We start from the raw sequence: 14870 nt of genomic DNA, 5'->3' as shown, positions 1-14870 counted from the left end.
CTCCCTCTGTGACCCCCCCCCCCCCCCTCCCCACCACGCTCCCACCCACCCAAAGCACACAAGCTGCCACTGCTGGGCTTCATCTGCAGTTTGAAAACGCCGTGGTGCAGGTCTTGTGTCTGAGAGCTGCAGTGGCGGGAAGGCAAGCGATGTTGACGCTCTGTCCGTATCTGCAGTCCAAAAATAACAAGAATAATCACGATAATAATAACCACAACAATTCTAACAAGTCTGACTAATTAGGAGCACTGGGAAAAATCCCAGTCGGTTGCTCTCATGGCTCTAGTGTTTGAACCAAAAGAACTGGTGTACAGTCATACAACATGGATGGTGTCACTTGTTTGCCTGTGCTAACAGCATGCTCACAGTGAGCAGCCTGGCTCATGAAAAACGTGATTACGTCTTTGAGTCCAGCTGATGGCATCACCTTGTCAAAGTCCTGGGAGCTCGCTGTGTGGATGCAAACTGGATGATGGAAACAGCAGAGGCGGCGCTGTGAGGGTATCTCTACTAACCAACAAAGCTAAATGTGCTAATGTTAGCTGCTATTGTGCTTTGAGGCAAGAAACTATAAGTGGTTCATCAAAATGCAACACAGCAATGGCTGTAAAGCACTGGACAAGGTTATGGATCAAGTTGATGAATTGTGTGGTGCTGGTTGGTTGTTGCTGCCACAAGGTAACGTCATCATGAGGTTGGATTCTAAGCTGTTAAACTCTAAGTAACTGAAGTATCAGCAAAATGTAACTGAGAAGAAAGTTTTTGGTGTCAATCGTTGTTTATACGACGTTATTATTTATACTCCGACTTTGTGGAGAAGCAATGAAAACAGCTGAACTGAAGGTGGCTATTTTGAAGAATTTAAATATAACACGTGTTTGCGTTATTTTACAGTTATTTTTTTCAACATATTTTTATATGTCCATATGTAGTTTGGATGCCTTCCGTGGGAAACTGCAATGTCAATATTATTCAGTGAGAATGAAAGAAAATACATTAAATTAGGGTGTGTCCAGACTTTTAACTTGTAGTGTATATATCTTTTTAAAATTGAACAACAATAAATAAAAAAGGTTTGGTCCTATACCATAAGTACGCAAACTACGTAGGGCCCCGCCCCCGCCCCCTCATCTCAATATTTGGGCTCAAAGTTTGATGAAGCGCCGGTATCTCTCCAGCCGGGACATGAATAGAGGAAAAACAATTCTCCATCACACTGAGTGTGAGAATAGCAATACGGTAACCTAAAAGCTTGTTGTCTGCCCTCCAAATTCAATATCAGTGACGTGACGTCACTTTGAAGCGCATTTCTCACTTGCTAACTGACGCTAGCTAGCTAGTTAGCTGGTCACTGCATTTCCTGGTTGATTCGCCTCTGTGCCTGTGCGACTGTCTGAAAAAAAAAAAGTTTAGAAACCACAGTTTAATTGTTGACGAACCTCTATGCTCTTTCTTAATATTTCTCTGTTCTTCGAATTCTTGTGCGCGTGTATGATACGAAACTCGTGCTTGTGTGCAACTTCAGATGTGGATCGAATCAGACCTTCTTCCTTTGGACAGGAGCCACATATTGTGTACGTGTGTGTGCGCGCGCGTGATTGTGTGTGTGTGCGCGCGCGACAGTTTCAGGGTTAGGAGGTCTCACTGGTGCTCAGTTTAGCATTGATTTATTCTCTTTCTCCAATTTATTTCCCCTTCCTCTGATCTACCTCTGGGAGGACAAATGGAGGAGAAACGCCAAGCCCAGTAGCCATCCCACACACACACACACACACACACACACACACACACGCACACACACACACACACACACACACAATGACAAACACAAGCAGATTAACGCTAAAAACGTGTATATCTGTTATTTGAAAAGCAAACCCACGCATATTGGTATATTTGTAAAGCTTTGTCTCTCAATTTTTTTCCCAATCAGACCTTTCTGTCGGACTATAAATCCAGCACACTCTCGCGGTCCCAAGGCACCAGGGCTCCTATAAGACTCCCCATGTTATGCCATATAAATGTCCTGAGAGAACCCATAAAGACATAAAGGGACGCTCCCCCCGAAGGTGAGTGCTCGTAATTCACCGGCATGTATTTTTATCGTGACATCGCTGTCAGGCTGCACAGATTCATCTCAACTCTCGCGTCATAACGTCCGGCGCTGACTCCTCCACGGGAAGAAAAGAGCACGGGCGCTGCCGTGTTTTACGAGGCGGGCTCGCCGCCACGGCCCTACTGTAATGGTCTGGCGCCTGGGCGGCGTGTGCTCGCGTGTCGAAGCCTAACGCCTCGTGTCACTTCTGCTTTGGGATGTAATAACCAACCTCTTCTTTTTTTTCCCCGTCCTTCTTTCCTCTCGGCAGAGAAAGCCAGCCAGGGGAGAGAAAAAGAAAAAGGGGGCCAGTTGGGTCGTTAAACCTACTTGAAAGCTCAGCACACTGATCGATAGTCTCGGGCCAAGCAGGGATTAAAATCAGGCTAAGTCTGTTCCAATCAATAGTGATGGCTAACCCCGGGTTAAAACATGAGTAAATCTCCATACGTGTCCATACACAACTCTGCACTGTGGCCTACGGTACAGATAAATCCTCGACACTCCATGCAAATGGCCACACAATGGCTTGGCGTGCAACTCCAGTCGATAATCATCGCCGCCATATAGGACGACTGCGGCCGCGTATATCTACTTGTGTCCACGAGGAGATACGAGTGGATGTATATTTGGACTCATCGACCGTGACGCGCGAGCGCCAGCGCCAGCGCCAGCGCCAGCGAGGCCCTCGTAAAATGAATTCCAAGTGGTGCAGCGGCAAGCAGGTGCCGAGTGTGGAGGAAGTGAAAAGTTGAGGGGAAGGTTCCACGCGTCGGCTCGGGCCGCAATCACGGTCGGCGGAGTGACGTACAGACAGAGAGTTGACACGCGTGATTGACCGCGTCACGGCCTAATGGAGGACAGACATCGGTGGCGGGGATCGATCCGACAAGCGCAGGTCTGCGTATCAATTACCGATGCTGATCAATGTTGTTACAGCAGACCAGCGGCTGCAATGGGAAAGGAACTGTTGCGCCTCCTCCGCGTTGTGATCAGCCATTCAAAATGTGTCGTTTAAAACCCACCAAAGCGACACAATCTATTGAACAAACCTGTATTTCACGTCATCTCGTTGCTTCTTTTTTATCTCAGAAGATTTTTCACGTTTTTTCCATTTACCTGACGTGTTTCCGTGTGTTCCTCCACCTTCAGCAGAGTGTCACGTGATGTTGGTGTGAGACTCGTCTCTTATCAGCTGATGTTTATTGAAGGCGTGACCCACCCGCCAGATTTGACAGGTGGGTCACGCCCTCCAGGGTGCTGCTCCAGGTGGGCGAGAGCACGAAGGCTCCCTCGTCCCAGTTGATGGTCGGCTGGCCCCCGATTCCTGATGTTTGTTTTCTTCCGTGCGGATACTCTGGCCTTCGCCCAGTCCATAAGGTGGTCGGCGATGACTGACTTGTGGTCTTCATGTCGTGCCTTTTCTTTTATTGCTCTTGTTCGTCTTGTTGTTGTCTCAGTATTTTCAATCATTTCCAAGCTTATTTTGGCGCACTTTGCGTTACTTATCCATTTGGTAAAGAGCACAAAAAGAGTCGTGTTAAATAAAATATTCCAGTGTTCGTCATTGTGTGACTTTTCGAATGAAGACCCCCAACTTTTGTTCTTTTGTTTAACTTTTAAATTATTATTTTTTTTCACTCCTTCTGAGCGAATGTGCAAGCTGGTAAAGAATTCAATCTGGGAAGCACAATGGTGGAGCGCTGGCAGCCCCGCCTGCCCCGTCCTGAACGAGCCCCCACCACCCCTCCAAAATAAAAAGCACAGGCAACGCTCAGCTGGTGGCTGGAGGTCACAGCGCTTTTTCAAATCCGCCACACAACAGCTAATGACATTTGGCTCAATCTTTGTCGCCACGCCGCATCATGACGGCGCCGGCGCCGGCGCCGCCCTCCTCCTCCTAGAACGAGAACGATCAATTGGTCACACTCGCGACTCACAGGTGCAAACACTAGTTACCAAATTGGTCTATTATGTGTTGCAGCGGCGGGCCAAGAGGTGAGCACTCCTGCCTTATGAGAGGAGATGGTGGCCTCGGCGGCGGCAGTGAGACGCAGGCAGCCAAGAGAAGGGGTTGCCGGGATGAGAGGAAGAAGGGGAGGAAGAGGAGGAAGGTGAGTTACATCTTGATTGGGGTCAGGGCCACTCACCTGACTGTAAGTCACACCTGTCATTTAAAGTTTTGGAGCCGTTTTACAGACCGAATGCGATATTTTCCAGGAATTCTGCCAAGATTTCAGACAGTTTAATCCCATTGGTGTTTGTTTTTTGTGCGAAAAGAGCCCAAAAACAACAACAACAACAACTGCAATATTGAAATGAAAATGTGCCTTTTGAAAGACCAGTGCACCTTTTTTTTCTCACGGACTGTTAAATTTTCATTAAAAATATTGCACTTTGTTGTCGGCTTGGGCCTCTTCTCTCCCCCCCCCCACAAACCCCCCACCCCAGCTGTCCTCCAGCTCCTCCGCAAGTCCGGAAAGGGGGGGGCAGGGCAGGGCAGAGTAAAGGGCTATTCAGCGGACCTCTCACTTTTGTGTCACCTTTTAAAAACACGCTCAAGAAAACAAGAGCACCAGTTTCCCAGCATAAAAAGCACCCACAACAGAGCCGACTTCAAAAAGCTCTGACGGTTTGAAGGACAAAACAAATTTTCAATTCCAAACAGCAAAGTGTTTTATTTGCATGTGCTCGTTATTGTAAATGGATAATCAATCATGATCTTCATCAAAATCTTTGACTAGATTTTGACTATTTTTTACAAGTCATCAAAGAGAAAAATATAACAACCATGGATTTTACGAGAATTACGGCTTCTTCACACCAGTCAATGGAAACATCTGCAAATCGCAATTATACTTTGTAGAAATGTTCATTCTTTTTGTTGCGAAAAACTATAATGGAAATCCAGCTTGTATCTATTGTGTAAAGACTTGAGCATTTCTGCATTCTGGGACCTGAGAGTTAATGATAAACAAGCTAGCTAGCTCTACACCAGTTCTGCCGTCAAGGTCAAAATGTGAGCTGAGGTGATTTTTTTTCCCGCCCCGACTGAGGTGACGCGGGGCCTCGTCTTAAACAACATTTAACTCTCCTGAAAGCGAGCCAAGGGATCGACTCAAGATGGATGTGGTGTAAAGACCCCGGGGAGCAATAATAGCCGTTCTCGCTGCAGTAATCAAACTAATCTTTGTCTTCTCCCGCCCGCCTCTCTAATGCACCGGGGCGCAAACGGTGGAAATTCTACTACCGGGCCTGTCAAAATTTTCCTTTTCCCCCCTTCTTTTATTATATTTTCCTTTCTCTCTTTCTCTCTTTCTCTCTTTATTTTTCGCTTCCTCCATCGACGGGCTTCTCGGGGATTCGCGCATCCGCCGAGCCGTCGAGGAAGGAAGGGAAGGGTGTTTTCTGCCTGTAGTTACCACGGGATACAGACTTGCCCAAGTTCATTAGAGTGTCTCTTAGGGTGTGGAATTTGAACACCCAAAGAGCACGTGCACACACACACACACACACACACACACATCCACACACACACGGGCTCACCGTGCAATGCAGAGCTGGAGCAATGCAGCAGGCTTTTCTCGTGTGCGCCTGTTTTGTCTGTTGGCGGCCGTCCTCGCGAGTTGTTAACCTACAGTACGTGCACGTAATTACACATGTACGCCGTCACCTCCACTCTCATAATGGGACTGACAGACGTGAGGGGGAAGAAAACGAAAGCAAACACGGCTTTTGTGACGGGTGCTGGTGGTGGTGGTGGGGGGGGAGGCACTATGTACATCAGTTGTCGTGCGCATACGCAGACACACTGCAATTGGCAGAGGGAAATAGTGGGGCGAGGGCGGCAAACAGCGGGCTCCTCTCGAAGGCGACCCCGCCAATTAATTTGCGGCTCAGATGTGCGAGACTCGCTGGAGAGGTGCTCGGCTGCACACCGCCGACATCATTTGTGCGGCAGGTCCGCTTTAAATATATGCATGAGGCTAATTCGCTTAGTGTCTTAGCCCTGTAGGCGATGGGCAGATGAGAGTGGCGCCTCGCTCTGCCTCGCCTCCCCCCCGCGCTACCATTAACGATGCCCCCGCCCCCCCCCCGCGCAGTGGAAATCGACGCAGGTCGTGGCAGGCGCCGCGTTTTTTTTTTGGCGTAAAGCAAACAAAATGAAATTTGCTCGGCTGAATCAAAGTGGAGCCGTGACAAAAAAAAAAAAGTGCGCGGCTCTCTATCCTTCCTGTTTGTCTGTGTGTCTGTCTGTGTGCCCGCTTCTCTCTGAGGGATAAATTACTCCGGCATCATAAAAAGGGTAAAAGAAAACACAACAAATTTTTAGTCAAGTGGGATTCCCGCAAAAAAAAAAAAAGCCTCTGCTCCAGAGGTGGCGACTGTGCCTTTCCCCGGCTCGCCACGAGTGTTTCTTTGATTCGGCATGTTTCCCAGCATGCATTTGCCGCCTTTTGTCAGCCTGACCTCGCAGGAGCTGGTGGTGGTGGTGGTGGTGGTAGTGGGGGGCAGGGGGCAGGGGGCAGGGGGCGAGTGTTCGAACAGAAGGGAGAGAGAAATAAGAGAAGGTGATAAATGTTTAGTCATCGTGTACACAAAGAAGAAACGCCGGAATGGAGCGTGAGGCCTCCACTTGGTTGTCGTTTAACTTTTTTTGGTGGTCGCGTGACCCCCCCCCCCCCCACACACACACACACACACACACACACACACACTCACCTTTAACCTTAGAATATGGCCCGGCAGCTGATTGGCTCTCTCTTTAAATCAGCCCAGACCAACGTCTCTGAATGTTCCTCCGCTCCAATCGATTTGGTTCAGCGTGCGTGTTTTTGTTTTCATTGTCGCGCTGAGGGCACCTGAGTCGGTGTGTTTAAAGGAAAGACCGAGTGTGTGTCTGTGTGCGTGTGTGTGTGTGTGTGTGTGCGTGTGTGCGTGTGCGTGTGCGTGTCTAACGAAAGCTTCTTGCAGCATAACATAGAGATAGTCTGTTAAAAAGAAGAAGAAAAAAAGGCGGCTGCTTGGCCATTCCTATTGAACTTGACCTGCGGGCCAGATCTGTGTGTGTGTGCGTGCGTGCATGCGTGTGCATGTGTACAAGTGTGTGTGTGTGTGTGTGTGTGTGTGTGTGTGTGTGTGTGTGTGTGTGTGTGCATGTAGCCATGAGTGTGAGCGCACGCTGCCAGATCAATGTGTCTCTGTGTGCCATGGAATGAGAGAGCACACTGATTACCCAGGGGTGGTGGGGGGAGGAGGAGGAGGAGGAGCGGGAGGGGGAGGGGGAGGCGTAGGGATGGAGGGAGGGATGAGAGGAGAGGAGAGGAGAGGAGAGTGATGATCCAGAGTGGTGGGAGAAGGAAGGAGGAACAGAGGGAGGGAGGGGGGGAGGTGATGAGATTGAGCAGCGAGCGGAGCAGCCCGGGATCCGGGTGGGGAGGTGGAGGGTGGGGCGCGGGGGAAGGGGGGGGGGGTGCTTCGCTTCGTTTCAGTTTCATTTTCTCCTCATTTTCGCCCCGCGACTCGCGCACATTCCGCACGCCACGGATGAGGCGGCAGGCGTCCAGAGCCGCAACGCAGCTGCAGATGGCAGAGATCAGCCGGGGAGAGAGACAGGCAGCGGGATTGGATTGCTGGGGAGTGGGGGGGGGTGGAGTCGGGGGGCGTCGGCGATCCACGATCTGCGCCACTTCCTGTCCCTCCCACCCATGATTGATCTATTCCATGATAATAACGACAAATTAAGGGCTGACAAGAGCGTCTGGACGTCGTTTCGCCCCAAAATATTCACTGTTGCGTCACAGTCAAGTCTAAAAATCTACCTAAGAGTTGAAAGCGTCCCCACATGGCCAATACTGAGTATTCTGGTTGCAAACACGGTGCTAATGTGGCCCAGTGGTCAAACTGGGCTGTCAAGTCTCGTCTCATGGCAAAAACTTGAATGGCAACAGAGTGAAATTATTGTTGTATTTTTTACATGAGAAAATTTTGCAGATGCTGCTATTGGGTGATTTTATTTTTTTTTTCGGGAGAATTTTTTTTCCCTACTTGAGAAACGATGGCGTGGATCCGAAAATGTCGTTGCTGACGTCAGGAGCGAACCGTCCTTTCAAATCTGGAGACACAATCTCAACGAATTCACGGCAGGGAGCTTCCTATTCTCTACCCACACAGGACACCTGGTCCGCCTCAAGGCCGCCGACAACACGGCTGTGTGTGTGTGTGTGTGTGTGTGTGTGTGTGTGTGTACATGGAGGACTTGCGGCGCCCTCGTCCCTCTCGCGGTTGTTATTGGATGTTTGGCTCGTTGGCTGCTGGGAGTGTGAAGAGCGAAGTCCTCGCCCACCGCGGGGTCTCCTCTCATCTCCTTCGCCCCAGTGTAGCTGCCATCGCTGGCAGTGCTGTTTGTGCAAAACCCCCCCGCCTGCGTCCAATAAGCACAGAGAGGGTGCAAAGTGTGTGTGTGTGTGTGTGTGTGTGTGTGTGTGTGTGTAAGAGAGAGAGAAACAGAGAGAGAAACGGAGCGAAGGAGATGGGATTTTGGTGAAAATGAGAGGCGGTACGTCTTCATTCTAAAGCGCTAGAGTTCATCTGAGACACATTTTCTCTCCCAGAAGCAGCCCCATGCTGAATGTATAAGAATGCAGCTGTGTGTTGGTGTGTGTGTGTGTGTGTGTGTGTGTGTGTGTGTGTGTGTGTGTGCGTGCGTGCGTGTGTGTGTGTGTGTGAGAGAGAGAGTGAGAGAGAGAGAAAGAGTGAGAGAGAGAGAGAGCCTGCGGGGTCTGTTATAAACAAACTCTGCCAAACCCTGAACTGGTGGGAGAAAATTAATTCCCAAATTCAAATTAAAAGGTGGAGTGTGTGTGTGTGTGTGTGTGTGTGTGTGTGTGTGTGTGTGTGTGTGTGTGTGTGTGTGTGTGTGTGTGCGTGTGTGTGTGCGTGTGTGTGTGCGCGTGCCTCCTGCCTGCTTTCAAATCAAACGTGTCATGTGCAACATGCGCAGAGGCTCGTCGCACCGTCGTTTATCAGACAAGTTGGCTGTTTTTATTCTATTTTTTATTTTATTTTATTTATTCTCTATTATTTTTCTGTCACACTTTTTTTTAATTTTTTTTTTTTACCCCAGACAGATTGAGCCTCTGACGTCTCCCCTTTGCCTGTTTTGCAGTGCACAAAGATGGAGCAGGGCGAGACGTTGTCCCGTCCTTGAAAATAAAAGCACATCAAAAACAATCTCTTTTCACGTGTGTGCACACACACAACACCTTTCTGCCTCCATCAACCCCCACCTCACCCAAGCCACCCGCCCACCCGCCTGTGAAGCGCCACCTCAGGAGAAAATTGAATCGAGGAGTTTGACCCTCTATGACACCGGGCGAGTGCCATCAATTTTTATTGAAACGCGAGCCGTCGATACTGAAATTGCCTTTGATTCGCCGTGTTTGTGTTTGTCCCCGGCCGGCGCCGCAGACTCCATTTGGCTGCGGTTACGGCCTCGTTCAAGTCATCGTCATTTGCAAATAAATCTGGATCGTTCGCTCGTCGGCCGGGGTCTAAATAATTTAAGGCGAGGTCGTAATTGGTGGCGAATTGCTTGGTATCACAAAATTGATATGATTGACGCGACGAACAAAATGAAATGCTCCGAAAAGGAAAACATCTCTGACCAATTTAGAATTTTTCTTTCGACGATTTAAACGCTGCTGTGGCTTTTATCTGTGTATTAGGTGGCCAGCCAATGGTAACAGTAACCAGACCCTCTAACGTCACGCTACTGTCAGGCTGGGACTCACGGCAGGACTCGGACGCAGAGATCTTTTCACCAATGACCGCTAAACAGAGTCACAAATCAAAATGTTATGAAAATTTCCGGGGAAAAAAATCCTCCTCAGGCTCTCAGTAGAGAGAGCTGAAGACTAATGAATAGTCTGAAAAATAAACAAAAGATTACTCCAGGAGGAGGAAAAATAGCTAACGATCTGGAGATGAGAAAATATAACACTAAACACTCCGACAGGAGGAATGAGGCTCAAGACTATCACTATGACAAAACAAACAAATCAAAAGGCTCCAACAGGAGGAAAACCGAAAAGAAAAGTAGCCAGAACATAAAACAACTCACGCCTAAATGCGGAGGATCTAAGCAGAAAACGACGAAACTTTAATTGCAAAATCAGAATCACTCCTGGAAGAGGAAAATAAAAAACAGATTACTTCGATTACTTGTAAAAGATATTCCATCACCACTTTTTTATTGCGATATTTCGTTGTTTTTTTTCGCAGTTTGAGGGGCAATGGAAACGCAACTAGTGTGAATACACAGTGTTCAACACAGACATCTGAAACACACCTCTTCAGTTGTAAACCCCAATCACATCTCCTGCATTGGTTTAAGCTCTGGCACGTCTGCCGCACTTTAACTTCGCAGACTGAGAGATTTTTCGCACTTGACGTCAAAAACCATGCCGGAGAGGTGCGGAAAGGTTTTTTTTTTTTTTCACTGATCCGCTCCGCCTCCGTCAAAGGAGGAACGACGGCGGCGATGTGCGCGTGGACAAACAAGCGCATCACGCGCAAAACTTTGGCGTTAAAGTCACACACGGCAGACGAATGACGAAATCCTGCACGGAGGAGGTGTGACGGTGCATATTGATTCCCAGCCAAGAGTTCCCTGCTGAGCTTAGCTTGAGCCCCGTGCACTGTCGGATGATTAGCCTGCCCCGTGACACGCACGCACGCACGCACGCACGCACACACGCACACACACACACACACACACACACACACACCCCTGTAATATTTCACATCTCTAAATTTGCCAAAACGCACAATTCACCGTTGCACGAGAACACAGCACACCTCCTGCGTGTTTGTTTATAAATATCACCACACACGTGAGGAGTGTGTGTGTGTGTCTGTGTCTGTGTGTGTGTGTGTGTGTGTGTGTGTGTGCGTGGTTGTGTGTGTGTTTGTGCAGCTGTCAGTGCCTCTGTCATGGCGAGGCTGCGACTCCTTACCCCTCTAAACGCACGCTGATAGACACTCATATTTCCTGCGGTAACAGGCGTGAAAATGGCCTCATAAATCCAAAGTGGTTTTTCCCCGGGACCACGGCGGCGGCGGCGGCGGAGGCGGCGGCAGCGGTGGCGGCCCAAAGAAGATGTATTATGTAAATAAAACAACACGCCATCAGTAATACTGGCTCGTTGCCGCCGCTGGATCATAATGACTCAGCGGGAGACTTTTAGCATAATGCTGCAACAGTTTGATTAGGTGTGTATCCATGCGGATATGCGTGTGTGTGTGTGTGTGTGTGTGTGCGCGCGCGTGCGTGTGCGTGTGCGTGTGCGTGCGTGCTCGCAGCCCCTGCTCAGACACACTCCTCTGCCTCGTAATTTTTGATATTTCATCGTACGTCTCCATCCCAGCGTGGTGCAGCCTGCTGTGGATGAGCGATCAGTCAGCGGAGTGCAGGGGAGGCGGGGCCAATCCACTCTCTCCCCCTGTTCAACACACACGTACCAATACACACACACACACACAGAGTCAGAGTGTTTATTGAAGGTATGTAAGGTAGCCGTTGTGTGTCTGTGTGTGTGTCTGTGTGTGTGTGACATACTTGCATACCAACATAGGACGGGCACGTGCGCGCACAGCTGGAGCTGCGGTGGTGGTGCGGCGGACACGAGTGAGATTCAGTCACCCGCTCACTCACACACACACACACACATACACACACACACACACACACACACACACACTCACACACACATACGCCCTACTGGTTTGCCCAGCTCCGACCTGTGATGGATTGGTTGCACTCCTGCCGTGACAGACGAGCAATGGATGGAGAGCTGAGAAGATGAAGGGAAGAAAGGAACAGAGGGTGTGCGTGTGCGTCCGTGTGTGTGTGCGTGAGGGCGTGTTGGAGGAGATTGGGAGAGAGAAAAAAAAAAAGAGCTGAGTGCAGTAGTGTGTGTGCCAGCGAGGATCTTACATGGGGCCAAGCAGATCATTTCCTCCTCGGCAGCACGTGTCATTTCCTCTAAACAAACAGCCCCTCTGTGTGTGTGTGTGTGTGTGTGTGTGTGTGTGTGTGTGTGTGTGTGTGTGTGTGCGTGCGTGTGTGTGTGTGGGGACGGGAGACGGGAGACGGGAGACGGGCTGGAGGTCTGCGATGTCAATCCACCTCCCCTCGCCTCTGCCTCTGTCCTCCCTGATTCAATCCTTCAATCCTCAACCTGTGTGTGTGAGTGTGAGTGTGTGTGTGTGTGTGTGTGTGGTGTGTGTGTGTGTTTTCTGCTGATGGGTGCCATAAAAGTGGGAGGCAGTACCAGAGCAGTACCTTCATGTCAATCACGTGTTGACGTCCGGCTGCAGAAATAATGTATTTCAGCTGAAGGGTGGAAATCACAGTGATTGAGTTTTTGGTAACTAAGGGTTATTTATACAGGGTGACCTGAACCTGACCTCAACTTTAACTATGATACCCGGATTATTTTACAATGAGATTGATCATTGTTGTTGTTGTCGTCGTTGTTGTTGTTGTTGTTGTTGTTGTTTTTCTCTGATTGTTACTGCCAGCCAGTTGATGATTTATTGTAGGAGAGCAAGGCAGGACAATTGTACAACATTCATTTATACCACCTTTTTGCAACAAGCCAAAGGTGAAAGCCATAGGCTTTCAAAGTTAAACAAACCAAGTGCAACCTGAAAGTGTGACCTCAAAACCTCATTTTGCTTAATAAAAATATAATAATGAGTATTGTGGGGCAGGGCCATCTGTTGTAGTTTTTTTAATATACATATCTGCAGTTGAATGTTACCTCTCAACACAAGATGGAGCTTCATAATAAGACGTCAGTCGGCTTAAAAGGGTCAAAACCAGATAAACACAACCTTTTTCCTGTTTGTATTCTGGTAAACGAAACCAGCAGACACCCTTTGATGATGGCGTGTTTTGCCTGGTGCTGCAGTCTTTGGCCCCAAACAACAAAGACGCTAATTGACGAAGCGAGACTCATTTCTGTTCTGCAGCCTCGCGCGCTCGGAGAAGATCGCGAGACCTCCGGCGCCGCGGCCGGTCACCGCCACAGCACCGTGATTTGTGTTCTCCCAACCTGGAGTGTGTTGTGCGCGCAAAACCGCCAATTACATTTGCTCCTAATTACACACTTAAAGATGTAATTAGGCCCGCCCGCTCGCCTGCTCGCCCGCTCGCCCGCCGCCGCCGCAGCGAGAGATTTCACGGCGCCACACCGAAGGGAGACGGTCGGCACACGTGTCTCAATTAGTATGTTAATCGCGCGCACTTAACGTATAGGGGAGACCGACTCGCCGACAAACATAACGACGCGCTAATGGTTTCATACCGGGGAGCGTTCCAAACGGCAGAGAGAGCCGACTGCACCCCGGGGGCAAAACAGCAGACGCACGACATGTGCGCGTCATCGACTGCCTCGACCACCACTGAACAAAAGCAACAACAACAACAAAAGAAACGGGATTTGTTCTGAGCTCAGTTGGGAGATGCGCTAGCTGCGTTTCAATTACAGTTTTTTTTTTGCAAAATAAAAGCGATAATTCTAAAAATTTCCACAAATTGCAATTGTGATTTGCAGGTGTTTCCATTGAACGGTGTGAAGCACATTAGCCGTAATTCTCAGAAAATCTCGTCCCGCGAGACCCCACTCTGAGGAGCACGGAGGTACGAAACAGTTTACGATAAATCTGCATTTTGATGTTGTTTGATTTTTCTCTTTGATTAATTGTAACAAAAATATTCCGTCTCCTCCTCCGTCCAAACATAACGCGCCATTTTCACTTGAAGTGAACTGGTCACGTGACCCCGTACGTCACGTCCGCAGACGTGTAAATGCGAAAAAAAGTGTTTCAATGACACTTTTGCAATATACCTCTATATCGATATGTCTGGAAAACCTCCTCATGAGAGCGTCAAAACCTTTTAGCCATACTGTATTTGAGAGTCCAAGTTTAGCTGTTTCCATGACCAGTTTTTTATTGCGATGTTTCGGTTTTGCGCAATTCTAGGGGTGATGGCAACGCAGTGAGTGAAATGTTGTAAGAATGCTGGAGAAAGTCCGAGCCTTTTCTTCTTCTGTCTTTCTGTCAACTACGACAGGTTGTCTGCAGCACCTGCAGCTGATCAGTCAGACGCTAAACGGGAGAAACAAAGGGCTCAAATGAGCGTCGCGAAGCTGAGGGGAACAGCAGACGTGGACGCTCTCGAGGTTTGATTGCTGCAACTGACACCCCCTCGGCTCCCCCCCCCCCGCCATCACCAGGATCCAGGTCCATGTAGCGATGCAGTTAATCCAACCTTTTTTTAAAAAAAAAACAATCCCAAAACAAAACACTTTTTTATTTTTAATATTATTACTTTCACTTGACAGAATCCCATGCCTGTGCACAAAGGCCTCTCCAGATGCGTGACCAAATAACGAGCGAGACAAAGCGAAAGCCTCACCTCGCCGTGACGGAATAAAAAAGAAAAAGAGATTTACTAACAGATTTCCAGAGAAGTTTGATAAAAGGCCGATGCCAGCGCCTCGTCTGAGAAGACTGATGGCAACCAGCCGTGTGCGAGATCGTTTCACCTGCAAGCTGTCGCAGAAAATCTACATTTCTTTCGGCTTGAGTTATTAGCGCTAAACCCCGAGAAAGCCCCAAATGTAATGGGACTGTTGACAGATGTGCTGTTTCAAAGTTCCACATTCCTTACAAAAAAAGAAACATCACGGGTGCCAAACCCTGC

The sequence above is a fragment of the Nelusetta ayraudi genome, unplaced genomic scaffold (assembly GCF_046127955.1).
Source record: "Nelusetta ayraudi isolate G7.1 ecotype Tasmania unplaced genomic scaffold, CSIRO-AGI_Nayr_v1 ptg000082l, whole genome shotgun sequence".
Classification (NCBI taxonomy): domain Eukaryota; kingdom Metazoa; phylum Chordata; class Actinopteri; order Tetraodontiformes; family Monacanthidae; genus Nelusetta; species Nelusetta ayraudi.
This window is presented reverse-complemented; position numbering follows the sequence as displayed.